We start from the raw sequence: 6,739 nt of genomic DNA on the forward strand, positions 1-6,739 counted from the left end.
GCCCCGGTGGCGCGCAGGCCGGGCCAGGCCCTGCTCACGCGCCGGGAGCGCGCGCCTGTGCGGTAGATCTAGTAGTGTCAGGCTGCGCCAGGCCTCCCTGCAACAGGTGGATCTGCTTCTGCTTCTGGATGAGAACTACCCACTGGGCTTCAGCGACTCGTTTTGTGTGTAGGTGGAGCCAAAGGAACATTTCCATCCCAGCCTCAGGCCAACTTTCAGAAAAATGTTCCTGGCCTTGGTCAGTGATTTGGGGGAAGCAGCATGTACAGGTAGGGAAGTGGGCCCTGGCACTTTGTGCATATGTTGTTGTTGTTGTAATTGTTGTGTTCCATCAGGTCCACTCATAGTGACCTTTTGAACCCTGCTCTACCTACCCTAAGCTAATCTTACTGTCTCTGACACACCTACCCCCGTTACCCCAGTCACTGAATTCATCTCATCAAGGGTCTTCCTCTCTTGCACTGTCCCTCCACCCTCCCAAGCATGACGTCCATCTCCAAGGTCTGTAATATGCCCAAAGTATGTCAGACGAAGCTTCAGAACTCTTGCCTCCAAGGAGCAGCCTGATTTCACCCTCTCCAGGACGAACCTGTTTGTTTTCTTAGCAGTACATTAATTTCGTAAGAAGGCTAAATTGGACTTGCCTTCCTGAAGCACGTTCCTGGGTAAGATCCTTCCACCTTCTTAGGAGCGGGGACCACATATTAATCTTTTTGGAGATTGCTCAACTTATATTGTCAGACTTTTTTGCAGGTTTGTTTTGGTTTGGGGGTTTTTTTTAATAAAATTTTTATTTTATACTGGTTTACATATAAAGTTCGTATACATTGTTTTTCATACCGTATCTTTCCCCTTGTTTTTCCTTATCCATCCCTCTTCACCTATCAGATTGTAAGATTCTATGATTAAGCCCTCACCCTGAACACCATCACCCATCTGCTTCCCCCCCCCCCAGTCTTGGATCCTCATATATGTTCTACAATAATGGTCTTATACAGTATTTGTCCTTAGGGGACTGAGTTAGTTCACTCAGCATGTTGCTCTCCAGTTCCTCTCAAGTTCAGTAGCAATTTACAAAATTATTGCTCCTGCATGCTGTGTAGTATTCCATTGTGTGAATGTACCATAATTTCTCAATCCATTCATTTGTGGTTGGACATTTCGGCTGTTTCCATGTTCTTGCTATGGTGAATTGTGCTGCTATGAACATTGGTGTACAAGTCTCCATTTGTGCCTCAGTTCTCACTTTCGTGGAATAGCTGGGTCATATAGAATTTCTATGTTCAGCTTTTTGAGGAAACGCCAAACTGCTTTCCAGAGTGATTGTACCATTTTACAATCCGATCAACAATGTATAAGAGTTCCTTTCTCACCACATCCTCTCCGACATTTATTATTTGCTGCCCTGCTATACTTTGCCACTGATAATGGGGTAAGATAGTATCTCACTGTGGTTTTGATTTGCATCTCTCTTATTGCCAGTGATTTGGAACATTTCTTCATGTGTCTGTTGGCAATCTGAATTTGACATAGAAATAAAGCCTATCAAATGGGGAAATAACAACCTCTTCAATGAATGGTTCTAGCAAAACTGGACTGCTACTGGAAGAAAGCTGAAACAGGATCCACATCTCACACCATACACAAAAGTCAGCTCAAGGTGGGTCAGAGACCTGGGAATAAAGTCCAAAACCATAACATTCATAAGAGACAAACTGAGATCAAGCTTAGAGGGCCTCGTCTATGGTATAAAGAGACTGCCAAATACAGCCAGAAATGCACTGTCTGAAGAGGATAAAATTGATGAATGGGACCTTCTACAGATTAAATCTTTATGTTCATCAAAAACGTTTTCCAATAGGGTGAAAAGAAAACCTACTGACTGGGAACGAACATTTGACAATACCATCTCAAACAAGGGACTCATAACAAAAGTTTACAGAATCCTCCTGGGCCTCCACAAAAAAAAAAAAAATGGATAACCCAATTACAAAATGGGCAAGAGACATGGAAAGACTGTGTGCCATTTTTGAGAAGTCCATTGACTTTAGAAGAAGCCCGGTGGACTCTGTCAGTGTAGCAGACCGGGAGAGAACCAGGCAGTATATACCGCAGTTCATTTCCCCTGTTGCTTTGCTCCTCCGTCACCTACCTTCTCTCCTTATCAGCAATTTTATGCTCATCACGTGACGAACATGAATATCCATCTTGGTTTTCTATCATGCCCTGGAAGGAAAGGTACTTCCTGGAACTTGGTCCACTGGGGCCTTTTAGCACACTGTACTTCTGTGTTTGCCAAGGAGAGTGTGTGATAGTAACATGGTAAATGAATTAATGCCTCTCAGTGTCGGCTTCACATTGTTGTTGTTGTTGTTAGGTGCCGTCGAGTCATAGACGACTCATAGTGACCCTATGAACGAAAGGCCTAGTGAACACTGTTCATAGAGTTTCCCAAGGCAAGCCATTTTGGAAGTGGATGCCACTCCTGCTTCCATGCTTGTTTTAATCGGCCGCCTTCTTTCTCCTCTCCCATTGGGGCTTTACGCCACTGCCTGCCTTAAACTCTAGGTCAAGCCTCAAGGGGCCTCGCTCCTGGGGTAAAGAGCAGTCCTGCACGTCAAACACAAGCCCGAAAGAGCACATGACCCCAAAAACGTGCCATTAGTTGCACACGCAGACCACCATGCTCAGGCAGCAAGAAGTCACATTAGTGCACTGTTTTCCACTTTTAGAATCATTGCGTCCAGGGACTAGAAAAACCTCCCTTCCATTCAATTGCTTAAGTTTCCTTACAATATCCTCTCAGCAAATGGGAAATGTTGAATACCTCTAGCAGCAAAGGACTCGCTAACTTTGACAGTTTTCATCTTTTACCACCCTTACTGAAAACTTCTTCCTGCCTTGGAGCTCAAATCTGTCTCCATACCTGCCCTCATTTAGTTCCTACGTGGGGACTCCCACATCCTTCCTTCCCTCTTGAACTACTCCCTAAACAGCATGCACTGTGATGGCAATCCTAGTCACCGACCTGTTCAGGAACTCTTTAGGGGCATCCCTGAGGTATAGGGCTCCCAGCCAAGTTGACAATGATGCTCAGGAACAAACAGTGGTGCATCTCTTTCTGGGTCTTCTTTTTAGTCCCAGAGCTCAATATCAGATCAGTCATTTTCAGCAATCTTATCATATTGCTGAATTGGGTGGAGCGTACTGTCCACTGAAATCGTAACACTTGTGCAATGTTTAATTGCCATGACCATCCCACAGCCCTGGGCAGCTGCCAGTTCTGCTGTCCCTACAGACTGAGCAGCTCCAGGATCTCTCAGGACTGAGATAAGGTAGTGCTTCCTTCTCCCTCTGAGGTCTCCACTCCCCTCCCTCTCTCTGCACATCTGCTTCTTGTCTGACTCACCACCACCACCACTTTAATTGGCTGTAAGAAAGGAGGCAATCTGTCCAAGGTCAGGTTTAAGTAACTTTCAATGAAGGCTATTGTCAGTGAGCCACAGAAACTCAGCAAGATCTGGGGTAAGTAACAGCTAGCTGTTGGCAAAGTTTCTAGAAGCATACAGTTCACTTTTATTGCTAATTTAAATTAACTCTCTGATAATTTAATAATAGTAATTCACTAATAGTAGGTGCGGCTCGATTATTTGTTAAAAGATACAATGACAGTCTCTCTGTTAGAACCAGCTAGGCCACTGGCTTTATCCTGCTACACCCTACGCTGTATATTACACAAGCAAATTCCCAGGGAGCCACGCCACTAGAAAGCCTCTACTCACTTATCCTTCTATTAAAAAAACCAATTTACTACATAGACCAGCATAGTAATACCAGTATTCACTGTGGTCATGCTTCCCAAGGTCACCCGTAAGTTAAAAAAAAACCCAACAGATATTTCAAGAATGGAACCAGACGGTGATATGGGGCCAGAACTTGTGTCTTGAATCATCAGCTTCAGCGGGAGGCTCATGAGGATATCTGAGCTGCTGAGATTCACTTATATCCAGGGTCCCGCTGTTAGCAAACCCAAACCCTATGACCACCAGATCCGTTTCAACTTCCAGTAACACTGTAGGGAAGAAGGGTAGAACTGCTGAAAAGGGTTTCCAATAAGGTTGTAAATCTTTATAAAAGCAGTCTGCCACCTTTCCCTCACTGAGTATTGAGTGAGAGGAACTCAAACTGATTGCTGCTAAGTTGGTCCTGACTCATAGGGACCCTCCATTGGATTTCTGAGACTGTAAATTGAAATGAGAAGAAATAAACCGTCAATCTTTTTCCGAGGCCGATAAATTTGCTCCTTTCCTTGACTTATACTACCAAAGCCCCTCAAGAACATTGAGTTGTCTTTATTAAGGGTCATTAAGTCAAATATGACTCATAACAACTGTTAGGTCTTGTAAGGACAAGGATTCAAGGAAGAGACCAAAGAGAAAGAAAGAAAACTTAAAACAGCTTTATTAAGGGGCTCCCAAGCAAGATTAGACCACTGAATACCCAGACCCTTGCCTGAAAGTCTAGACCAAGCAACTGGAGTCGCCCCAGGAGACTCTGTCCTTATCAAATGGCATGCAACTAAACCTCTTCAACCACTCTAAGAGAGACCTTACACAATCATTCTAGCTACCCCCACAGCAGTTCAAGTCATAAGTAACCCCCCTTGGAACCACCTTTCCCAGGTCAAACATGCTCCTCTCACTAAGCAGACCTCTTCACTTCTCAAATCACGGGCCCCGCTACTCTTCTCACTCAGATCCCAAGCCCTAAGTTGCTCTTCATATTGTTACTAATTGCTACCTGTCTTTTTAAATTTTTCACAAGATAAAAGAAATGACCAGAGAGTGGGACGTCGGGCTCCTGGGCATTTAAGTTGGAGTTGCACAGAACTCCAGAGTGACTTCAAAACGGGTAATGTTGAGAAGAGCAAGAAACTTTTATGCAGAAGTGTGCCCAGTGCCACATTGTGGAAAAGGGGGGCAAGCACAAGACTGGGTGGAACCTGCATGGTTTATTTGGGCTGAAGACTGGTCAAGCCCCTGGATTCTCTTATACAGATGCCAATAAGACCAAAAGTATCACCTGCTAAGAAAATACACTGATGGAGTATCTGGAGAATCCCAAGAAATACATCCCTGGAGAAAAAAAAAAAGATCTTGGTTGGCATTAAGAAGACAGAAAGGAAGAACTAGGAGATACCATCTAATCTCAGTCAGAATAGCAAAATTTAACAGAACAGGCAAGCAACAAATGCTGGCAAGGTTGTGCAGAAACTGGAACCCGTATTCACTCTTAGTGAAAGTGTAAAATGGTGCAACCACTATAGAAGGCGGTGTGGCGCTTTCTCAAAAAGTTGCAAATAGAGATACCATTTGACCCAGCAATTCCACTACTGGGAATATACCTGAAAGAGACCATAACTAACAGCCAAGTAGATATATGCACACCCATGTTTATTGCAGCTTTGTTCACAATAGCAAGGAGTTGGGAACAGCCTAAGTGCCCATCAGCAAACGAATGGATAGAGAAGCTGTGGTATATTCACACAATGGAACACTACACTGCATTGAAAAACAAGGAACTCATGCAGTATTATTCAAAATGTGTGACCCTGGAGGACATTATTCTGAGTGAAATATCTCAGTCACAAAAGGACAAATACTGCATGGTGCCACAGTTGTAAAACAGGACTGACATCAGGGTTGAGGGAAGACTGAGAAAGATGAGTTCAATAATGTATATTTCATTAAAACAGATGAGGGAGGGGGATAAAAGGGATATGAGATTAGGTATTTTTGTCATGACAGGAGTCCAGAGCTAAGGCTGCACAGTTGAGTGGACCTGGGGGGAGGGATTGTAAAAAAAAGAATGTTTCTTTTACTTTTCCAAGAGGGTAGTGTACTAGGGGGGAGGGTTGGCAGGGGAGAAAAGTGCACCAATGAATGAATGGAAACCCAAAGTCTTGGTAAATTTTCATTTAAATTAATAATAAATTAAAAAGAAGACAGAAAGAGCAGAGTTGATTGCGTATCTTAAGAAAGCTACCAATGAGTAAAATAGTTGGCCTCTGTCTTACTACAAAATAGAAATGTCCTGTGACTTTTTTTTTTACATATACCATGTTTAAATTGATCTCATAGCAGAATTTAGATCATGAATGGCTGATAATTTTTTTTTGTTTTAACAGTCCTGCATTTGGTAAGATTGGCTTTGTTTCAATTATTAAGGTGACACTTTTATAATTTTCATAGTAATTTAGCAGGTTTTGTTCACTACTTTTCCCTTCCAAAGAGATGACTGGACTCTAGGTTAGTTGGATTAGTCATACTTTGTTTTTAACAGAGATGGTGGATGCCACCTCACAATCTATAGGAGGTAGTTTTTTATATTTAGATTTCTATAACTGATTATATTAATCTTATTTAAATACTAGATGTCTCTTTACTGTCACATGGAATAGAACACAATTCACAGGCTTCAATTTCTATTTATCAGCCTCTTTAAATGCAAGGGCTAGAAATACAGTAGCAAAGACTTTATCTATTTGCTCTTGACTATGTTACTCAAATTCAAACTCCCTGTATCTAAAATGTTGCCTTTAAAGTAACAAAAAGCATTTCAGTGCGGTCTGTGTATGCTGTCAAAGAAAGACTGTCTAACACTTCTCACATTATATCAAATACCTACCACTGTCACATGCTTTTAAAAGTCAGCATGATGAGCTGTAGTAATTTTTTTA

The 6,739-nt window shown here is 42.5% G+C and overlaps 1 pseudogene; it reads left to right on the plus strand.

The window, feature by feature from the left end:
- Positions 1-3,851: 3,851 nt before the first annotated feature.
- Positions 3,852-6,055, plus strand: LOC102851870 (annotated as a pseudogene).
- The last annotated feature ends 684 nt before the right edge of the window (positions 6,056-6,739 follow it).

This window comes from Elephantulus edwardii, unplaced genomic scaffold (assembly GCF_000299155.1).
Source record: "Elephantulus edwardii isolate Elephantulus edwardi_28Jun2011 unplaced genomic scaffold, EleEdw1.0 scaffold00009, whole genome shotgun sequence".
NCBI lineage: Eukaryota > Metazoa > Chordata > Mammalia > Macroscelidea > Macroscelididae > Elephantulus > Elephantulus edwardii.